General features: G+C 37.1%; 1 protein-coding gene across 10 annotated transcripts in view; it reads right to left on the bottom strand.

The window, feature by feature from the left end:
* SYT1 (synaptotagmin 1) overlaps positions 1–21,967 on the bottom strand; it is a 619,940-nt gene that overhangs the window by 452,993 nt on the left and 144,980 nt on the right. For 2 of the 10 annotated variants that reach the window (XM_089307486.1, XM_051846475.3), the window contains exon 3: positions 6,853–6,912. The exons of 3 other annotated variants lie outside the window; for them this stretch is intronic. The gene's annotated coding sequence lies outside the window, so the exon portion shown is untranslated. 5 more of the 10 variants (XM_089307484.1, XM_089307488.1, XM_089307483.1 and 2 more) reach the window with 4 other exon arrangements.

The raw sequence follows: 21,967 nt of genomic DNA, 5'->3' as shown, positions 1-21,967 counted from the left end.
AATTATAATAAGTAAGCATATGCTGTAGAGGCTTTTATTTTATAGTCTTTCTGACATAGAGGGAGTACATTGCAAGTGATGAACTTCATTTACCCTTACATTATTTTACCCATGCAATTTCTGGTATTTTCTTTTTAACAGCAAAGGCTTATATTAAAAATAATAAAAAAATAGATTTAATTTTTTGAGAAGGATGAGGAGAAACAAGATATATTTCTATCCATTTTTCAAAAAAGTATTCTGGAAACACTCATATGTACCTTGGAACAACAGTTTTCTTTCTTAAATATTTTAGTTGTTTTACCATGTAGAAGATAAAAGCAGATGAGAGTCTTAAAACAGAATTATAAAACCTTGAAATTACCAAAGAAACTCTCTCAGTTAATCCAACCACTAGAGTTAATCCATGTACTCCTTTCAGCTTCTTTTAAATTCAAGGCAAGTGCCAAAAAATGGAGAGTCTGAATGAAGAAAGTTGAAGTGCAAATCAACACGCAGATGATGAACCTCACAGGAGCAAAAAGAAGAGGATAACTTTGTATCTTTCAGCAGGAGAGTATTTCAGAGTCTGCATCACTTTGAGGAAAACATTATCATCTGAAAAGCAGACTTTACAATGTGCTGTTCTCTGGGGCATCATTGGTGCTAAGAATAGACCATAAATGGGGGCTATAGACTGCCTTTCCGGTCCAATTTTTCTAAAAGCACTTCACAAGGCAATTAGTCAGATAATGGTGATGGGCTGACTCCTCGTAGCTTTTACATAGTCACTAATAGCACACAATCTTTCCAACCAATAGAACGGATTGCAGGGAAACATGGTAACAACGTTAGCCTTCCCAACCCTAGTAACAATTTCTTCTTAAATACCCTGTTTGGATCACATTTTTATTGGTGGAATTGTTTAGAGTTAAAATTCATATAGATGGAAAGGAAAAACAAGCAAGCAATGATTTCTGAATCTAGTTAATTGTACCATCCATTGTCAATATCCTTAAATCATCTGTCAAGGGCCGCCACCATGGCTCACTTGGTTAATCCTCCACCTGTGGTGACAGCATCCCACATGGGCACTGGTTCTAGTCCCAGTTGCTCCTCTTCCAGGCCAGCTCTCTGCTGTGGCCCGGGAAGGCAGTGGAGGATGGCCCAAGTGCTTGGGCCCTGCACCCCATGGGAGACCAGGAGGAAGCACCTGGCTCCTGGCTTCGGATCGGAGTAGTTCCGGCCGTAGTGGCCATTTAGGGGGTGAACCAACGGAAAGAAGACCTTTCTCTCTGTCTCTATCTTTCACTGACTCTGTCAATTAAAAAGAAAGTGCTTTGTCTATATATATATATATATATATATATATATATATATAAAATCACCTGTCAATGATGAAATTCCAGAATGTTTCACAGCTATTCTGGTGGTGGCTTCGTTAGGGGAACTGGGGCTTCTTTTTTTTTTTTTTTTTTTTTTTTTCAAGCCCCAAATGAACTTTATAATGTGTAAATGATTTGTAAGATGTCACCATTTTAGTCTAGCCAATACAACATGTGAAATAATTACACAGGATAATACATAGTGACAGATTTTAGTTATTGAAAAGGTTAAACTGAAATTCTCAAGGACCCTCTTACCCTTAATGTAATTTTTACAGTTTAATAGTATATGAACAAAGGTGGTTCTTTGTCTATGGGGGAAATCAAAAGAAAGAAAGAGACGAAGAGTTAAGGAAAAGGATCCTGTGGACAACCACACTGGAAGATGGAACTTTCAAAATTCTAGGAAAGGCACTGTTCATTTATATAATATATTTAAAATTATTTCTGTTCACAAGGTGGCTAAGATTTGTTTATTGTTTTCTTACTGCTTTCAAATAAAGATACCTTTGGGGACTTAAATTGACTTTTATTGGAGTGTCTGCAAATCTAGACATTTGACCAATAGTCATTGATACAAAGGATCTAACAGTTGGTCTAATAACAATACTCAATTCGTTAAAATATGATGACCAAAGGTTTTCTGTCAAAACAAATACTGTTGGAGTCCTTTAGCCCCAGGATAATATGCATAACTAAGACACTGTTAGATAATCTGAATTTAGCCTTGATAGCTTTAACCACCAAGACAAAGTCTGATTTCCCTTCGAGTTTAGAGAGCTTTAAATATTCAAGGTGAAGAAGTGGTAAAGGCAGGCAGTTCTACAAAATGATTTTTAAAAATCACTTTATGTTCAAAAGCAAGGGAATATTTTTCTTCCAAAAAGAATGTTTACAACTTTTTAAGCTTTCTATTGCTTACTGAGAGAGAGAGAGAGAGAGAGAGAGAGAGAGAACAAACCAGCACTCTGCTTTCCATTTAGATTGCAGCTGAATCATAGCTTAGTAATGGTGAATTAGTTTTGAATTACTTTAGAAATATATTCTGTCCTATATTTTCACATACCCTAATCCAATTTAATGTAATCTGATCTAATATCAGTAATGCTTGTATTTATTTCCCATTCCAAACATTTTACATAGTTCCATGGACCTCACTGATACATTTAAAATAGCGTTTCTAGGTATGAAATAACCACTTATTATCAAAACCCTGGCATGTATTAAGTACAAGTGCCTATTTAAATGTGTAGTGATTAGAACCTTTTCTCTCAAATTACATATTATGGAAGTTAATGAATTCTTTGTAAGAATATTAACCAAAGCGTTCACATTTTACTCAGAATCCCTGATCCCTTCCCCCACTCTCACTAACCTTGAATACATAAACATCTGACAGTGACTGATTCCTGAATAATCCCTAATGCTGTGGACAAAAGTGCTCCACCGGACTCTGCAGTACATGTGGACACAAATTCAAATATTGAGTGTGGGATTAATTTAATTCTAGTTGCTATAAATCTCAAGTGTTCTGACAGACATAAATTTAACCCCAAATGGACTATTTCTGCCAGGCTGGAGGGTTAGAAAAGGAAGGGAGATACAAATCAGAATTGAACTTGTCATTAGAAGGCTGTCAAAAGCAGTTTAAACCTTGGTTAGCCTGGTTTTGATCAGCACCGTTAGTCTCGCACACCATTAGACAACAAATATGAAAATGTGAACATCTAGACTGTTTAAAAATAACCACCCAAAAGGGGAACTACAGATCCAAAAACGAGTCTGGCTTTACAAAAAGCATCATCATGCTGCCTCCAAATCCCTCCCCCCCCTTTCTATGGAGGGGCCTACAAATGACGTTTCAGGAACATGATCACTCACTGCTGAGAGCACACTGATGCTTTTGATCATGCTAATGGAGAAGAACAAGAGCAAATACGAATTTCCAAACTACTTGCTTCCTATTTGAATATTTTACAATTTATTTATTGGTTCGTTGATAGAACAGAGAACTACAACAAGCCATCTTCTGTCTCCGTCACAGTGTTGCTGCTTAGAATGTCAATGTTACTAGGTAAAATGAGAAGCATGTTTATCACTGCTCTCCACTTCACTCATTCCATTGATAAGTAATAAATGTGACAGAATGAATGTTTCCATCATTATTAAAACTCAAGGCATCTACTAGATTTTGATTCGTCTCTGCTTATTGCCCCATATGACAATCTGTTATACTTGTTTTGAGTGTGCAACTTGTGATGGGCTAAATAAATGAATTGGGTTCAACAGATGATTTAAGAACAATTCCATGAGGAAGCTCAGATTGTTATTAACCTAATTTTTGCAGAGAAGATTCAGAGAAGTAAAATGAATCAATGTGATCACAATGCCAAAAAATGGCAGAGTCATTATTTGAATCAATTTAGTCTAATTTATGGATTCCCCCCCCCTTCCTTTTTTAAAACAAATCTCCCATCTGCTGGTCCATTCCCCACATGCCTGCAACAGCTGGGCCTGGGTCAGGCTGAAGCCAGGAACTCAATCCAGTCTCCTACATGGAAGGTAAAGACCCAATTACTTGAGCTATCACTGCTATCTTCCGGGGTCTTCATTAGCAGAAAGCAACAGTCAGGAGCAGAGCTGGGTATGAAACCCAGGCGCTCTGATATGGGCATCCTAACTGCTAGGTTTAATACTCCCTTGCTACATTTTTTATTGAAACCTTTTTCTTAAGCCAGGACCTGAACCCAGGCACTCTTATATGGGCATGCTATCTCTTCTTAATTGCTCAGCCAAAAAACCCACTCCACAAGGGTCTCTTTTCTCAAATACTGCGCTAAATTCTGCACTGCTTCCCAGGATTTTCCAGTTGTCATCGTGTTGTGTGGATAGCACTTCATGACTTCGCATCCTTCCACCAAATGTCAGTCCATGTACAGGCTCAATGGTAGGTGCTGAATATTCTGTCGTGACACAGCAGACCAAGCATGCATCCTTGGACAGCTTATGGTCCAGGGGCTGGACAATGCAGGTTGCACTTTTCCTCGGCAAATAGGCTTTTGATAGTGTTGCAGTCAGCTCACACCTTTAGGGTTAGCTCCCAAATAAGGTGAATGAAATTTGTTTGTGAAAGGTCAATATCTGTAAAATATCTCCATAGTTGATCTTCATGTCAATGATTTTCTTTTTCATAAGCAAATGAAATAAAATTCTAATCAACGAGAGCACCAGGCAAACTGTGAAGAGAGGCAAGGTCATTTTGGGGGTTCTCAGCTCCTGCTGTTTCCCCTTTATCTTTTATATTATTATCATTCTGTTCTGTTCCTTTCCAGATCTATCAAAACCTGGTCTGAGGCAAAGTTTGATATGAGTCAATTTGGAACTTGTTTTGAATTTAAATCAACTTGGTCCTGCGTGTTGAAGGGAGACTGAAGGCTTGAGCTTTTTGTAAAGTCATTTTAGAAATTAGGGGCAATGAGAGAGGAACAGAAGTGACTGCAATGGCCTGGCCTCAATTGCCTAAAATGATTCCTGGAAGCAGTGGCTCCCTCTAACTTTCCAACAGGCTATACTGGGTGAGGGGATACCCTCTTTGAACAGTGTCCTTTCCATTCCTATGCATTTCTTCTTTCTCAGTGCCTTTTTCCTTTCCCTTCCTTCCCACACATCCTTTCATGCCAATTTCACCTTTTTCCCTCAGTTTTTCTTTCTAAGACAGGAAATGTGAAAGAGGGAAAGAAAATGGAGAGAGATAACTAAGGTAAGACATAGCTCCTCGGAGGGAAGAATCTCCCCTCAGTGAACAATCTTTTAGTGTTCACGGAAACTTAAAACAGCTGCCGACTCTAAAGACTGTTCAAACATCAGTTTAATTCTCTAAAGTGAAATATTATCATCCTACTTAAAGTACAGTTATTTAGTATCCAATTTCAATTATATAAGACAATATTGGTAAGACAGAAAGGCCTGACACTGGGAATAATATGGTCATAAATTTCCAGTATCTTGGTTGCCTCCTCATGTTAAGGATCCTGTGAAAGTAACCACAGAATTCTATAGCGTTATCTGTTGAGCACTAATAAATGAGAACTCTCCCTACTGTCCACAGGAGTCATTCCTAAGGACCATGTTTTTGTTCCCAGAACAGCTTCCTTGACTATTGCTAATGAATATGAGTGAGGAGGGATCCCTCACCCAAAATGGGAAAATCACATTGTTGTCCTGCCAGTCTGGAACTGAGACACAAAGAGACTTAAGCTGTTGGGCCTCCAGGAGACCAGTAGAAACCTGGAGAACATATTCCAGCCATTGAGTTCCCTGAAGTTGCTCTGGATTGCACTCTCTTGGATACACAAATGCTGAATTCTCCTTTTGGTTCCATAGATTCCTCAGTGTTTTGATAAGATCATTAAGCTGTAATGGTTTCCAGGGCATACCATGCAAAGATTCTTTAATACTGTGACCAGGCCTATATTCATCCTGTGAATAAGCCAGACCCTGGTGTTTGAAGTTTCTTTTAAAGAATTTCTAAGACTACTTTTGTTTCTGTTCTTTACATTTTTTTATTTATTTGGCTTGTTTTCTATATTTTAGCCAAACTGGAGTTAAGTACATAGAGGGAGTCATAGGGTATGTCACAGGACTCCACAGCCTCCTCAGTTGATATGATATTTAGAAACCCAATCTGGATCAACTAATAGTAACAAGGTGGCCCTTTTGAACTGACAACCTTCAAGAATACCCTTTGCTACTGTCATAAAAAATAACCATCAAAGGAAGCTTAAAGCCCTTCCCCAGGGCTTCAGCAAGGTTCTAACAAAACCAAGCAGAAACCTAGCATAAATCCCCTATCATGCTTGCCTCTAAATTAGCAACCAAAGTTGCACAGCTTGTGTCAAAAAGAGAAAGATGTCTTTGCAAAATCCTGCCACCAACCCTTGCCTTAGGTTAAAGCCAGTGCTTAGTAACATTTTCCTTAGCCTCGATCATTCTACAGAGGCAATTAAGAGCGTCTCTTGAGAACAACTAGTTGGACTTTTGATATGGAACAGAAATACACATAATATATTCATTTGAAATCCTTTCTTCTAGAAAAAAAAAAAAACAACTAATGCCTGTTTTTATAGTTTACTTAATGCACTGAGGCATTGAAACATAAAAGTTACAGCAAAAAATGAAAAAAAATCTTTGTCTTTTTCAAGTAAACAATATGAAAGTAGAAAGAAGTAAAATTATACCCAGTAATTATGAACGATTCTCTACCAATCATGCATAGAGAGACTGGATTATCAGTAAAAATGACATTATAGGTAGCAATAAGTTCAGTTCAGGGTCTCTGAGAAAGTTTTTTTTTAATACTTTAGTTACATAAAGAAAGAAAAACGTCTTTGTTTCTAAATAAAAACAAGTCATTTTCAATGTAAATTAAGACGGAACCCAGATAACACCACAATTCATTCAAACAGAGATTAAACTGAGGATTTCTTACATGTTCGGGATCACTTCTTACTCCTCTCTCCCTCCATCTGGGGAACCTCCGTGGCGACTGCTGGAACAGAGCACAAAATCAAAGGAGACTGGGGCAAATCCTCCATTGGCCTGTCCCAGCCTAATCTACTTTGGAGAACCAGCAGATGCAGATATTTAACAGAAATTAATCTCTTTCTGTTATTTGGTCTCACAATGCTTCCTTCTAATACTGATTACACTGATGCTCTCAGATACGCGGGCAAAATGGTGCTGTGATACAATTTCTTTGCTGCTAGAAACAAAAGCTCTTGCTTACACAGCTGCTTCAGGTGATCGCATCTTTACACAGCTGTTAATTACTCCCAGGAGAAAGCTGCCTGAATCATCAGCCGAGCCGCAGAGCTTGCAGTGGGTACCGCTGAGCTTCTTAAAGGCTCGTACGGATATTATCGCTCACCCCCATGGAGATCTGAACTCCACTCTGATGAATTTAGGGCACACAGCAAAAACTTCAGAAATGGCACCAAAGCCAATTCCTAAAAATGGCTATGAAAATGGATAGGACATTGCCTTCTGGCCTATCCCGAAATTTGGACCTGCCTTCAAGGAGGCCAAAGACACGTGCAATGCCGAGCCACTGTTGCTAGAACCTCACTCGGGTGTTGTGGGAAGCTTTAACGATCCTAACGCACAGACCTTGCTTCAGACCAATTCAACCAGAATTGCTGGAGGGTCCCAGATGTCAATAGTTGTTAAACTCCCCAGGTGATTTCCCTATGTGCAGTCAAAGTTAGGAATTGCTAGCCTGCATATATCAGCCTGCTGCTCTGAATCTGAATCACAAGGGGAGGGGGCAATTTGAAGAATAAAATGTGGGTTCTTTGACATAAACAGAAACCCTACAGCATTGGGTAGAGATGGTCAGAGGCAAGAGTTTCCAAACCATCAACCAGAAAGCTAAAAAGACTCAATGCAAACTTAGAATAGGAATTACAAGAGATTGGTATGGAAAGAGGGGAATAAAGGGAGGTTGGGTGGCCAACACCACATCAGAGTTTGAAGGCTGTAAGTTTCCTGTGTTTACACAGCAAGATAGGTAACTCTAGTTCACAATATCCTATTATATATATATCTATTTTTTGAGAAAACAGAGAGAGGGGCCACCACTGTGAAGTAGTAGGATAAGCAGTGCCAGCATCCCATATGGGCGCCAGTTCTGATCCAGCTCTCTGTTATGGCCTGAAAAAGCAGTAGAAGATGGCCCAAGTGCTCGGACCCTTGCACCCACGTGGAAGACCAGGAGGAAGGAAGCTCCTGGCTCCTGACTTTGGATTGACCCAGCTCTGGCCATTTGTGGCCATTTGTGGAGTGAGCCAGCAGATTTAAGACCTTTCTCTTTGTCTCTCCCTCTCTGTCTGTAATTCTACCTAACAAAAAATTTCTTAGAAAAAAACAGAAGAGAGACATCCCAATTATTACTCATAAAGTAATGACAAAGAGAGGAAAATGTAAATTACTCTGATTTGATCACTATACACATTATACAGGCAAAGTGAAATATTGCTAACCAAAAAAGTATTAATGCTTTAAATAGTAATTGTTTTTAAAAAAGATCCATAGAACAAAGAACTCTTTCTGGACCAAGAAAAAGCATAAAGAATAAAGGAAATAAATTATGATGCAATACTAAAGTAAATGAGAGAGAAAAGTAGGATATAGCAATAGACAGGTGCTTCAGCAAGCATCTAGTAAAGGGGAAAAAGCACACATTCACCTGTTATTCTTTCTTCAAAAATGAATGAACGGAAATATATGAATAATAAATACAGGAATAAAATAAGCAGAAATTTAATGATGGTAAGACCAAAGCGAAAAAAATGTTGAAGAAAGCCCACCTATTTAAATAGTTATCAAGTTTTGTGTCATTTTATACACAAAAGCAGCAGCAACTTGCTTTCCTTTGCTGCTAGACAGCTCTTAATCAGAAAAATAATTCTTTATTTTGTGTCTACTTTGCTTTACCACGTATCTGTTGCATTCAAACAAAGAAAATTGATGATAAATAGAAAACAAAAAGCATTAGACCACATCTAAATCTCAGCAAAATTCAGAGTCTGAATTTTTAAGAGCAATTATAAATTGGATGTAGGACATTGCCTTACTTCTTAGAGGTACAATTGGATTGAACTAAATGAAAGCACCATCTTTACAAGTCAAAAAGGGTCGAATATCAGTCACTTCATATATTTACATATAGGCTTTCTCTCCTTTGATTGGCTTTTTAACACTGAATTAATCTAAATGAGTAGAGTGTTTAGTATGAAAGATTTCCTTTCCAAAACTTAGATGGAATGGGTGTAGAGCTCATCCTAAAAAAAGCCAAAGAGGGGTCTAACTAGAACAGCTGACTTTCTGAACCGTTTTCTTCCTAAAAGAAGGTAGCACAAAACACATTATTGGACCTATTGGCAAAAGTTTCAAATATTCAAGGATGCCTGATTTGACGCATGTAGCTGAATTCACCAAGATCATGGAAAATGATTTCCTTAAAGAAAAATTCCACATTCATAGAAAATAAGACAGCAAGAATTGGAACATTACTGTTCTTCCTTGCATGATGTACTATGCCCAAATCATTATGCACCTCAGTCAATATTTGAGAACATCTGCTTGTTCTGATAAGGATTGTATTTTCCCATCATTATGCATCCATTCACAGATTGAGGGCCAGGATAACTTAGGCCTGACGATTTCATACTCTGTTTCAGAAAATAGAGAAATATAACACAGGCTGAAAGTTACTAGACATGGTGCTACCAGGATGCAGGAGTTGTTTGTTGATACACCAAGATTTTAAGAGCATGAAGTAGCCATCTTGTCATTTACCAAAACATGTCAAAGGACAAATGTAAAAGTGTGTAGAGGAAAGAAATGAGTTCTCACAACACCCATTGTAGTATCATGAATTTTGAGGAAAGATGCTTAAAACAGTCTTCATATACACTGAGAATGCACAGTTTATTTGCTTTCTTTTCACAAGCATGCAGCTCAGTGGACACGTGTTTCTAGATAATAATAGCAGGCATGTGGCATCTGCGAGTCCAGTTCAGCTGCTTTACATAATGCAACATGACAGCCAAGCCAGTCATAGGCATGGAAGAGAGCTGCTGCATGGATTCTTCCCAGTGTTCTTGAGGCTACCTGTGCTCTGTGTGTTTGAATGGTACATTCCTTGGGTTTGCGTTTTATATTGTACTGGGTAGCCCAGTTCCTTAGATCAATGACTTTCAAGCATTAAAAAAAATTTCAACATGCTAAGACATTTCACAAAACAATTCATATACATGATACAAATATACAACAAAAAACATTTTCAAAGCAATACCAATCCTCATAGAAGTTGATGGAAATTATATTTTTTAATTTTTTTCTATTCTACTTCAAAGTGCTAGATACAAACCAGTAGTTTGATTCTGTGATACAATGTTTAATAATCACTATTTTATGTTATATCTTAGAAGTCTTCATTCCATTGATAAACCAGAAATCAAAATGTTTAGAAAACCAAATTATCTTCACATCTTATTTTAGAGATGATATTTTGAAGATTCTTTCAAATCACTGTGTATAAAGGATAGTATGTTTGGGAGTTTAGCCATCTTCCTTGCGGTCACACTCAGGTATTCTTGCAGAGCTAGGATTCAAACCCCAGTATAATCATCTCTGAAATTCCTGAATGCTTCAATACTTCACACTCATTTCCAGATATTTGTTATCTGTGGCTTGCAAAGCATAGGTTGAAAAAATAAAAAAGGAAGCTACTCCTTATTTTTCTCTATAAATGAATCTTCCTGACTACAAGCATGATGCTAAGTTGAGAAAAAATGGCAGTAGTTACGAACAAGGTAATGGCCTTAGTGAGGGAGGCCTGACCCTCAGCTTGCCCAGGACCCCTGTCTACACTCTCAGCCCCCAAAACTAAGGTTCCAGCAAATGATGGGACTCCATGAAATAATCCTCACTACGAAATGCAAGTCTTTTTCTCATACAGGGTCAAATAGCACATATAATTACGATAATATTTTGTAGGTAAATATATACAAAAATTGAGCACAATTTGGTAAAATCTAAAATGCACAATTATCAACTTTATAAGCAGCACCAAAATTTTGAGATCAAGAAAATCTGCTAGTTTAAAAAGTGACAGAAAAGAGCAAAGCCGAATGTCTGATTTTTTTAAAAAATCACATTTGGAAATCAAAGTTATTTCTCTAGAATCTTCTTTACTAAAAAATATCTGACCTCTGATTTTAAATAAATAGTGGTGCATCTTTAATTTTACTCCTCTTTCAAATAAAAATCATGATACTCTATGAATACTAGAACTTTTACTAGAAAAACATTGTGAGTTTAATATAAGAACTTACAATTTAAAAATATTTATTTGAGAGAAAGCCATACAGATGAGAGGTGGGGTGGGGGAGAGGAGAGGAGAGGAGAGAGAAGAGAGCTATACAGAGAGCAAGCTCCTATCCATTGGCTATCTTCCCAGACACCTGCTATGGCCCAGGCAAAAGCTGTGAATCCAGGCAGGGATACAATTACTTGAGTCACCACCACTGCCTCCCAGAGTCTGCATTGGCAGAAGGCTAGAGACAAGATCCAAAGCAAGAACGCAAACCAACATTGGGATTCCAATAGGTGAAGCAGTCATTATCGTAATTTGAGTCTTAAGGTAGCCAAATACCCACCCACTTTTAAAGAATTTGAGTTACACAAAAGGTGGGATTTCTCTAAGTTATAAGAAACGTTGCCCAGGTTGTTACAAAAACAAATATGTCAAAACTCATGCAAGAACTACATTAATATCTTAGGGTTTTTTTTTTTTTTAACATTATGTTTTGTCCCAAGTACTCCTTTAGTTCTAATTATTGAAAATACCTTTGGGTGGAGTAAGTGAAGTAAACTTCAAAATAGAGTCAAGAAGGATATTTCCTAATTTTCAAGTCATTTCTACTCATAAATTGTTAGGTGAGAATAAAAGCATTATTCTTAAGTAAAGAATATACAAGAAATAAGATCACCTTTCTGAAATTACAGTGTCTCACAAGATCACTTTAGCTGGTGTTACTTCAATACCTTGTTCCTTCATGTATTTGTCAAAGAAGCACTGTCCCTAACCACCAGTGTCTTTCTCTGAAATGCTTGTGGTTGAGCTGTAGCATGCATCCTGCATTTTCCTCAATATTAGTTTGATATGGAAGCTGGAAGGATGCCTGATTAAATAACTAGTCCATGTGGCTGTTACTTTGTATTTTCCTTCTTTATTACATTTTCAGAATCAAAAGGAGATAAGCTCTTACACCAGCCATTGTTATCAATATCAAGGAGGCACACATAAAAGATATGTGAACAAAATGAAATTTGAGATGTCAGTAGGAGACAGGCTGTTGTGGGAAAGTACCAGATAATTAAATTTGAGAAAGGATTTAAATTTTGGACTTCTCACAATACAAGGAGATGTGGTAGACACAGATAAAAATGTCTACTTAAAAACACATGCAAATACCAACTCACATGGTCTTTTCTGTAATAGAACAAATAAAACAAATAAACTGTATAAACCATACAGTCCTGACTCAAATGTCAATGCATGGCATGCAATACAGTTTTTTAAAGTCAGAAAAAATTTGCTGCCAAAGGAAAGTTGTGGCAAAAACATGCTATCACATTGCTGACTTTCCTATCTTCACATCAGATATTATTAACTTTTTGAGGACAGAAGCCCCGTCTTTTATTTACTTCTGGTACTACCTAGTTTATTGAAGTTCTCAGTAAACAAATGAGCAGTTAATACCTATTCACCTCACTCACAGAGGTTGTAGGTGCATGGTGGCATTTGTAGACCATCTAACGCACTCACATCCACGAGTTCATGTCTAAATGATAGACAATATTCCCTTCAGTAATGATATTGAAACCCAGAACCTTACTTTCTGGAATTCAATTGCTTCCACTCTATTGTAAATTGTCTAAGCTCCACTTTTATTGGTTCTGCTTGTCTTATTTAATAGGTTTGTCTACCTCTCAAACTGATGCTCTGCTTCTTGCCTGTTTCATTGCCTGTGCAGTGCTAACCCAGACACATTTATATCTGAACTCTACCCTATTTTCCCCTCAGGAGTCTTTTTCACTCTGGGTTTTGTTTTTTACCTAGCTGTTTCCTGTTCTCTTTTCGATTGATTTCATCTCATACACCACCTGTTCTAAATACACAGATGACATATTATTCATCTAAACAATTTTAGTACCTAATTCAGTACCTGTCACATAGCAAACACAGTACATGAAACTACCTTCAGCAAGTAATCCTTAAGTGGATTAAAGGCCACAACTATGGGTTTACTTGGAATAGAGTATTGGAATTAGTAAACAAGAAAAGAGTGCTTTGTCAAAAGACATCTGAGACTGACACGTCTTTTGTAATATTAATATTTTACTGATCATAATCCAATTTATACCTGTTAGGCATATGTTGAGAAATATATTTTCAGTTTTTATTAGAAATATTTTCATTTCTGGGGCTGGTATTTTGGCACACTGGGTAAAGCTACCCTTGTGACACTGGCAACCCAGATAGGTGACAGTTCATGTCCCAGCTGCTCCACTTTCCACCCAGCTCCCAGCTAAAGTGCCTGGGAAAGCAGCAGAGGATGGCCCAAGTACTTGGGCTCTTGCCACTCACATGGGAGATGTGGATGAAGCTCATGGCTCCTGGCCAGACCCAGGCCATTGTGGCCATTTGTGGAATGAACCAATGGATGGAAGATCTGTCTCTCTGTAACTCTGCCTTTCAAATAAGTAATCTTTAAAAAAAAAAAAAAAAAGGAAAACTCAGTCATTATCTACTAATGGAACAGTGAGATAGTACTAAGTGGTTTCTAAGAGAAACTTATTGTTGCACCCAGAAAATAATTTCACAAATGTGATTTTTTTAAAAAAGGGTGCATACCAGGAATCATAGAATTTAAATACCATAAGTACTCTTTTTAAAATTATTTTTAATTAGCACTTAATAATTATTCATATTTATAAGGTGCAGGGTGATACGAAACATGGATAAACTGGTAAATGATCAAATCAGAGTTGTCACCATGCCCACCGTTCTTAAAGATGATGTAGGCCAGTTACTTTCAAAGGATCATCACTTACACAACAGTACTAGAGGGAGGATGAAGGTATTTTTACCATACAGTGGACATATTTTTGATGACATCACACTATTGTGATAATAAAAACCACCTATAAGAAAAGACCTTCTGTAGCAGGAATAGATACTAAGATACTTCCTAATGTTTTCTAACTTTTTCTGATATGTTGTATTTCAGTCACAACAAATGAATCATACGTATAAAATCTGTAAATACTCTTCCCTTTGGGGAGGGATGGTATGGGGATGGGCATAGCACATAACCCTGGACAGGAAGACATTCAAAAAAATCCGTTGGTAGAAATATGCAGTGCATCCTATGTAGAGAATACTACAGAAGGCCTTTCAAAAATTAAAAATAGAATTACTATATGATAAAGCAAATCCCTACTGGTATGTAAACACTCCCCCCAAATGAAATTAGTATATTGAGGAGATATATTCACTTTTCTATTTATTACAGCATATTTGCAATAGTCATACCATCCATCAACTGATAAACAGATAAAGAAGATGTGATACATATGCATAATGGAATATCCATCAGACATAAAAAAGAATTAAACCTTTCATTTGCAAAAACATGAATGGACTGGAGATCATTATGTGAAGGAAAACAAACCAGTTACAGACAGATAAATATCATCGGATCTCACTCCAACATGGAATCTAAAAAGCTGGTATCATAAAGGGTAGAACGGCAGGGGCGGGCATGGTTGTGGCTGCAGTAGGGAGATCTTGGTCAAAGGATATTACATTTTAGTTAGACAAGAATAATAAGTTCAAGAGATCTATTATACAGATGCTGACTACAGCAAAATATTGTATTTTTGAAACAGAATAACAGAATGGATGCAAAGTGTTCCCACCACAAAAATAATAACTATGTGAGGTAATGTATGTGTTAAGGAGGCAGATGTAGTCAGTCCACAATCAATGTTTACTTTGAAACATATACACAATATATGCATATAACTTCTATGTTGAATGTAAAGAATAAAATGATGATGGTGATATATAAGCCCTTGCTTGCTGCATATTTTCTGCTTGGCAACCCTACTTTCCCTTTTGCCATATGAGAACATGACGCACGTGATGCTGCTACAAGTAGTGGAAATGTGGCCAGGCCCAGAGACTCCCGAGAGGCTGACCCCACGGTTTTGAGGGCAATCACCTGCTGAGTGAACCCTGGGATTCTCTAGACTTAGATTTAATAAATAGACATCATAAAGTGGTACACGGCAAATGAAAGTACTATTCAAGCAAACTGTAACTGAGGGTTCTTAAGTTGCTGAGAGCATCCCACTTAACAGAAAGTTTAATTCTATAACTGCATCCCAGACTTTTGCCCTATGGTCCAGTTGCCTTTGTCTAACTTTTGGCATCTCTGAATGAAAACCTCAAAACTAATATGTGAAATTTAAGACTTCTGGCTGGCGCCGCGGCTCAACAGGCTAATCCTCCGCCTTGTGGCGCCAGCACACGGGTTCTAGTCCCGGTCGGGGCACCGGATTCTGTCCCGGTTGCCCCTCTTCCAGGCCAGTTCTCTGCTGTGGCCAGGGAGTACAGTGGAGGATGACCCAAGTGCTTGGGCCCTGCACCCCATGGGAGACCAGGAGGAAGCACCTGGCTCCTGCCATCGGATCAGCGCGGTGCGCTGGCCGCAGCGCGCTGGCCATGGCGGCCATTGGAGGGTGAACCAATGGCAAAGGAAGACCTTTCTCTCTGTCTCTCTCTCTCTCTCTCTCTCTCACTGTCCACTCTGTCAAAAAACAAACAAACAAATAAAAAAATCTCTTGACCCTAAAGTTTAGTGCTCAGGACAGTAAATCGGGTTGAAGAAATGAACAGTTTGTAAGAAAGGCTGGAAATGCCTCCACAATTTCATTATCCTTTTCATAACAACATAGTGGCTGCTTTTATAGAGGACTTTCACATTCCTCTTCATCTGACATACTAGTTTGCTGTTGTCTTGTGATGTCTTGGGTTTTGATATTAGACTCATTTAGAGTTAGGAAGGAATATTTCTGCTTCTGTCTTCTGGAACCGATTATAGAAAACTTGAACAATTGCTTCCTTAGAGTTTTGGTAATTTTACCAGTATACCCATCTGCTCCTGGTTTCTTAAGAGTCTATTTTATATAGCCTTAATGCAAAATGAGTATCACATGTTAATTATTATGGCTTCCATAAAGCTTTATAATCCAATAAAGAAAGGAATAAGTGACAGGTCATGTACAGCCCTTACATCCTATCTGGGGTAGGAATATAACTAATACTAAAACAAGAGGTGAGTTAACAACAGGCCCATACACTCATGGGTTCATCTTGAAACTTAATGATGTAGGCCTAGCCTAGGAGATCCTTTAGCCAACAAAGAACCTCATGAGTCCATCAGACTCATAGTCCTGCTTCTGTGTGATACACATGTGTTTTTGTCTGGAAAGAAAATGCCAATTAGAGTAAAAATATACTTGATGGTTGCTTATTTTATTTGAAGAGAACACAGACTTATGAACAAGATGTTCATTAGGTTCCCAAAGGCTGTACACCCACTTGCACAGATCATAATAATGCAATGACTTGCAGTATTGGTTGAAGAAAGCTTCCTGGTCACACACTGGCACTAAAACTGTTCCAAATATGTAGTAACAACATGACATGAATGACAGCACCTTTTGTGAAATCCAAGATTACCACAGTAAAGGACAACACTCACTCAAGTATACAAATTTCAGTATGTGAGTCATTTAAAAAAACACTTTTAGAGTTTCATAGTCATACTTTATAGTTTTTATAAAGATTTGTTGATTCTCAATTCTGATTATTTTTAATATAAAAAAGGGAGTTCTCTCCCTTTCCAAAACTGACAATGCTGATGACATTTTTGTAGAGAGAAAAAAATATGCATCTAATCCTTCATGCATATACAGAAAACCACATACCACTGTCCAGAATCCCATTACAGAAAGACATATAAACAGATACATATTCTGTTTCATGAACTAAATTTCAGCATCCATATCAAAGAGGTGGATCATTTCTATTCCACAAGCTAAAAAGTATAGTTTCCAGATAGGAATGGAAAGGTTTTTGTAATGTGGAGAGGTGACTTTTCCTGTCAGGAGAAATCTGAATTTAATTATATAGAGCCAAGAAATGTTTGTACATAAAACCAAGAAATAGTTGTTAATTAATAAATATATGTAATTTTGGTTTATGAACATAAATAAGAGCAAAGATAATTTTCAATCACTACAAAGTGTTCGGTAAAACACTGAAAAAAGTTGTGCTAACTATGAATGAAATTATTATAGTTTCATTAAGAAATAGACTAAAAACAGCATTGGGGAAATAACAGATTTTGTTAAACTGTTGTAAGTTCCATAGCATTAGAGTGCTACAAACTAAATGTTATATTACATATAAAAATGAAATTTCTTTGATTACAATACAAGAGCAGCTTTGTGATTGATGAACACAAGGATTATTTTCATAAAGATGCAATTATGCACAACATAAAAAATCATCCCTATTCACCTGAAATATTTCTTTGAGTAGAAAAACACAAACTGTTACATTTCTGCCTTGCTTGATTAAAACTGATAGGGAAATATGATCCTGTGTGTCCACAACATAAGCAACCAGAGAAGTCCAGGTGAGTCTTAAATGCCAGGGTTCAAAAGTGGGCATATTTGCATATAATTTATGATGTTGCAAATAATTTTTCCTTCCTTCTAATTTGTCCTTCCTCTAAAGTGCTTTGATAATGAAAGGAACAAAGATACTCATAAATAAAAGTAGATTAATGTAAATTTTCCTAACTTCAGAGAATTTTTTTATTAGGTGAATGCTTTTTGAAGCTATTTACTTTGTTTATTTCAAGAGATTCCATCAGGAGAACATATTGCATCCCAAATAACTTGAAGTATACTGACAATAAATCAATTTATTTGTCTTATTTATGGGTGCACATTGTAAAATAAACTTTTTTAAACTTTTATTTAATGAATATGAATTTCCAAAGTACAGCTTATGGATTACAATGGCTTCCCCCCCATAACGTCCCTCCAACCCGCAACCCTCCCCTTTCCCACTCCCTCTCCCCTTCCATTCACATCAAGATTCATTTTCGATTCTCTTTATATACAGAAGATCAGTTTAGCATACATTAAGTAAAGATTTCAACAGTTTGCTCCCACACAGAAACATAAAGTGAAAAATACTGTTTGAGTACTAGTTATAGCATTAAATCTCAATGTACAGCACACTAAGGACAAAGATCCTACATGAGGAGTAAGTGCACAGTGACTTACTTACAACAACAAGAGTTGTTGACTTAACAAATTGACACTCTTGTTAATGGCATCAGTAATCATCCTAGGCTCTTGTCATGAGCTGCCAAGGCTATGAAAGCCCCCTGAGTTCACTGACTCTGATCATATTTAGACAAGGCCATGGTCAAAGTGGAAGTTCTCTCCTCCCTTCAGAGAAAGGTACCTCCTTCTTTGATGACCCATTCTTTCCACTGGGATCTCACTCGCGGAGATCTTTCATTTAGGTTTTTGTTTTGTTTTGTTTTGTTTTTCCAGAGTGTCTTGGCTTTCAATGCCTGAAATACTCTCATGGGCTTTTCAGCCGGATCTGCATGCCTTAAGGGCTGATTCTGAGGCCAGAGTGCTGTTTAGAACATCTGCCATTCTATGGGTCTGCTGTGTATCTCACTTCCCATGTTGGATCGTTCTCTCCCTTTTTGATTCTATCAGCTAGTATTTGCAGACACTAGTCTTGTTTATGTGATCCCTTTGGTTCTTAGTCCTATCATTATGATCAATTGTGAACAGAAATTGATCACTGGGATTAGTGAGATGGCATTGGTACATGCCACCTTGATGGGATTGAATTGGAATCCCCTGGTATGTTTCTAACTCTACCGTTTGAGGTAAGTCAGCTTGAGCATGTTCCGAATTGCACATCTCTTCCCTCTCTTACTCCCACTCTTATATTTAACAGTGATCACTTTTCAGTTAAGTTTCAGCACTTAAGAAGAATTGTGTATTGATTACAGTATTCAACCAAAAGTATTAAGTAGAACAAACAAACAAAAATACTAAGAGGGATAACATATTAAGTTGTTCATCAACAGGGTGAGGGCTGATCAAGTCACCGTTTCTCATAGTGTTCATTTCACTTTAACAGGTTTCCTTTTTGGTGCTCAGTTAGTAAGAATTTCTTTATATTTACATTGGGAGGTTAAACAGTAATTTTTAAAAACTATAATTTTTATAATTAAATTAAATTATATATAAAAATTATATATAAAAACAGTAATTTTTAAAAGCTATAATTTTTATAATTAAATAAAATTATATATAAAAATTACATATAAAAACAGTAATTTTTAAAAGCTATAATTTTTATAATTAAATTAAATTATATATAAAAATTATAGTTTTTAAAAATTACTGTTTAACCTCCCAATGTAAATATAAAGAAATTCTTTTTTAAAATTTATTTTATAATGTGCACCCGTAAATAAGACAAATAAATTGATTTATTGTCAGTATACTTTTATAATTAAACTTCCTAAAACAGTGTAAATAATGCACTACTACATCTTCTGCTTGGAATGTGCCCATTCATACATATGAAGAGGTTCAGGAGGGATGGTGAATACATGGCCCTTCACTACCTGTGGAGGAGGGGCTCGCAGGATGGCGTGGTCATTTCTCCTCCCGCACAAAATCAAAACAACTACCACAAAACCCAAAGGATTCAACTGGTCATCTCGGTATTCAGCTGCCATCTTTATGTGAAGTTGATTTTAGAAAGAGAACTGTTTCTAAAAGCTTTTTTTAACTCTACGTTGCTCATGCAGAGTATAATAGCACAACTGTAAGATAACTTAATACCTTGAAAATTGTGATAGTGCTGTTTTGAAAAATCTTCAGATTTATTATTATTGTGAATAAATATGTGAGAGGAAGCATCACAAAATGTGTTTCTACATTGTCAGGCAGACTGCATTAAAATATTTCATATAAGATCAAAACTGTATTTTAATGAAAACCTGAAGGACAGATTTCACCATTCACTTCTGCAGAACACATCAGGGCTTCCGGGGACAGTGTTTCTTTTAAGTATGTACTTACTTTAAACCCATGTCTTGGGTTTCTCTTATTTTTCTCATTTTCATACCTTGAAATTTCCTTATTCTTTTCTTACAAGGTTATGTCACAGATTGTAAATAATTAGGGTTTTGCTACTCGTTCTGCTTTGTTTTTTAATTGCATTTCAATGGTGGGCCTAAATTTGAACTCAGGCATGTAACGGATTGATTACACCCATAAAAACTCTTGGTAGGTTTCTATTTGAGTATCATAGAATAACATCTATCTTAAGAGTAGCATCTGTCCAACTTGCCAGCTATGGTGGCCCAACTACTTTACCTAATATTCCTGTATATTTCATAGCAGATTTTTTTTTTTTTTTACAGGCAGAGTGGACAGTGAGAGAGAGAGACAGAGAGAGAAAGGTCTTCCTTTTGCCGTTGGTTCACTCTCCAATGGCCACCGCGGCCGGCGCACTGCGGCCGACGCACCGCGCTGATCCGATGGCAGGAGCCAGGAGCCAGGTGCTTTTCCTGGTCTCCCATGGGGTGCAGGGCCCAAGCACCTGGGCCATCCTCCACTGCACTCCCGGCCCACAGCAGAGAGCTGGCCTGGAAGAGGGGCAACCGGGACAGAATCTGGCGCCCCAACCGGGACTAGAACCCGGTGTGCTGGCGCCACAAGGCGGAGGATTAGCCTAGTGAGCCGCGGCGCCGGCTCATAGCAGATTTTAATTCATCTTTGTAATGTGTTTCTTCCACTAATATAAGCTTTTAATACATCTTCTATGAGATCCCACCCTTAATTATTTTTAACGTATGATCATCTTAACAAATGAACACATTAACTTCAAGAAGTAAATAGAATGGCTTTTCTATAGTGCATATATGTCTCTATAATGTTAGGGTGCTCTGGATTTTTAATTGTCTTGGTACATTCTTTCCAGAGCATAAGATCCCGTGACAGGTACAGAGAGTTGTGAGTGCTTTGTAAAGTTTCTGTCTAACTTAAGATGTAGTAAAACTATTTACACAAACTTCTTAGCAGCTGTTTTAATAATTTGTCTTTGTAGCTAATCTGTCCTAGGATTCTAGGTTTTTGTAATAAATAGAGGCACACTCTGATAAGCCATTCAGTAATTGCTATGTGTGTTCAATAAGGTAGAGGGACAGTACTACTCTACTGAAAAACTGTGTCTGGAAGGGAGAAAGGAAAACAAAGATACACGGAAGGAGGAGGGAGAGATGATTCCATTTTCCTTGCAATCACTGTTTTAAAAGTTTATGATTTTTAAAAAAGTGTTTTTATACCAAGTTTTTAGGATTCTACTGTTTTTGTTGTGTTTACATAATTTTTGTTATGTTTGGCAATTATGCAGAGTTTTATCTTGATTATTTAATTGTAAACTTGTTTTCAGGGTGCTTCTTATTTTGTTCTCCTCTGAAAGGGGCTTATGTGCCCTACTCAGATATGTTTCCATACACAATTATAGGTTTTGATTAGTATATAAATTACAGTTTGGAAAATTCATGCATTGTGAAAAAACATATATTAAAGCTTCCTACTGGTCATGCTAGAGCCTGGTATTTTGATTAGTCATAGAAGAGCTATTTTTTTTCCTTTACTATTCCTTCTAGGTTCTCAGGAAAATGAGCTTAGAAACTTCCCCAGATCAGTGGGTGCAATTTTCTTGTTGCTTCATCATTGAACAAGTCTACTTACTAGAGTTATGGATTTTTTAAGTTTTCAGTTTCAGGTTACCAACCTGCTGGGTCCCAACTCCATTAGCCTTTGGAAACTTGATAAGCAACCCA

Source organism: Oryctolagus cuniculus, chromosome 11 (assembly GCF_051225735.1).
Source record: "Oryctolagus cuniculus isolate XC-2025 breed Fujian yellow rabbit chromosome 11, ASM5122573v1, whole genome shotgun sequence".
NCBI classification, from domain to species: Eukaryota; Metazoa; Chordata; class Mammalia; order Lagomorpha; family Leporidae; genus Oryctolagus; species Oryctolagus cuniculus.
The sequence above is the reverse complement of the archived record's forward strand: the minus strand, read 5'-3'. Positions and strand labels throughout refer to the sequence as shown.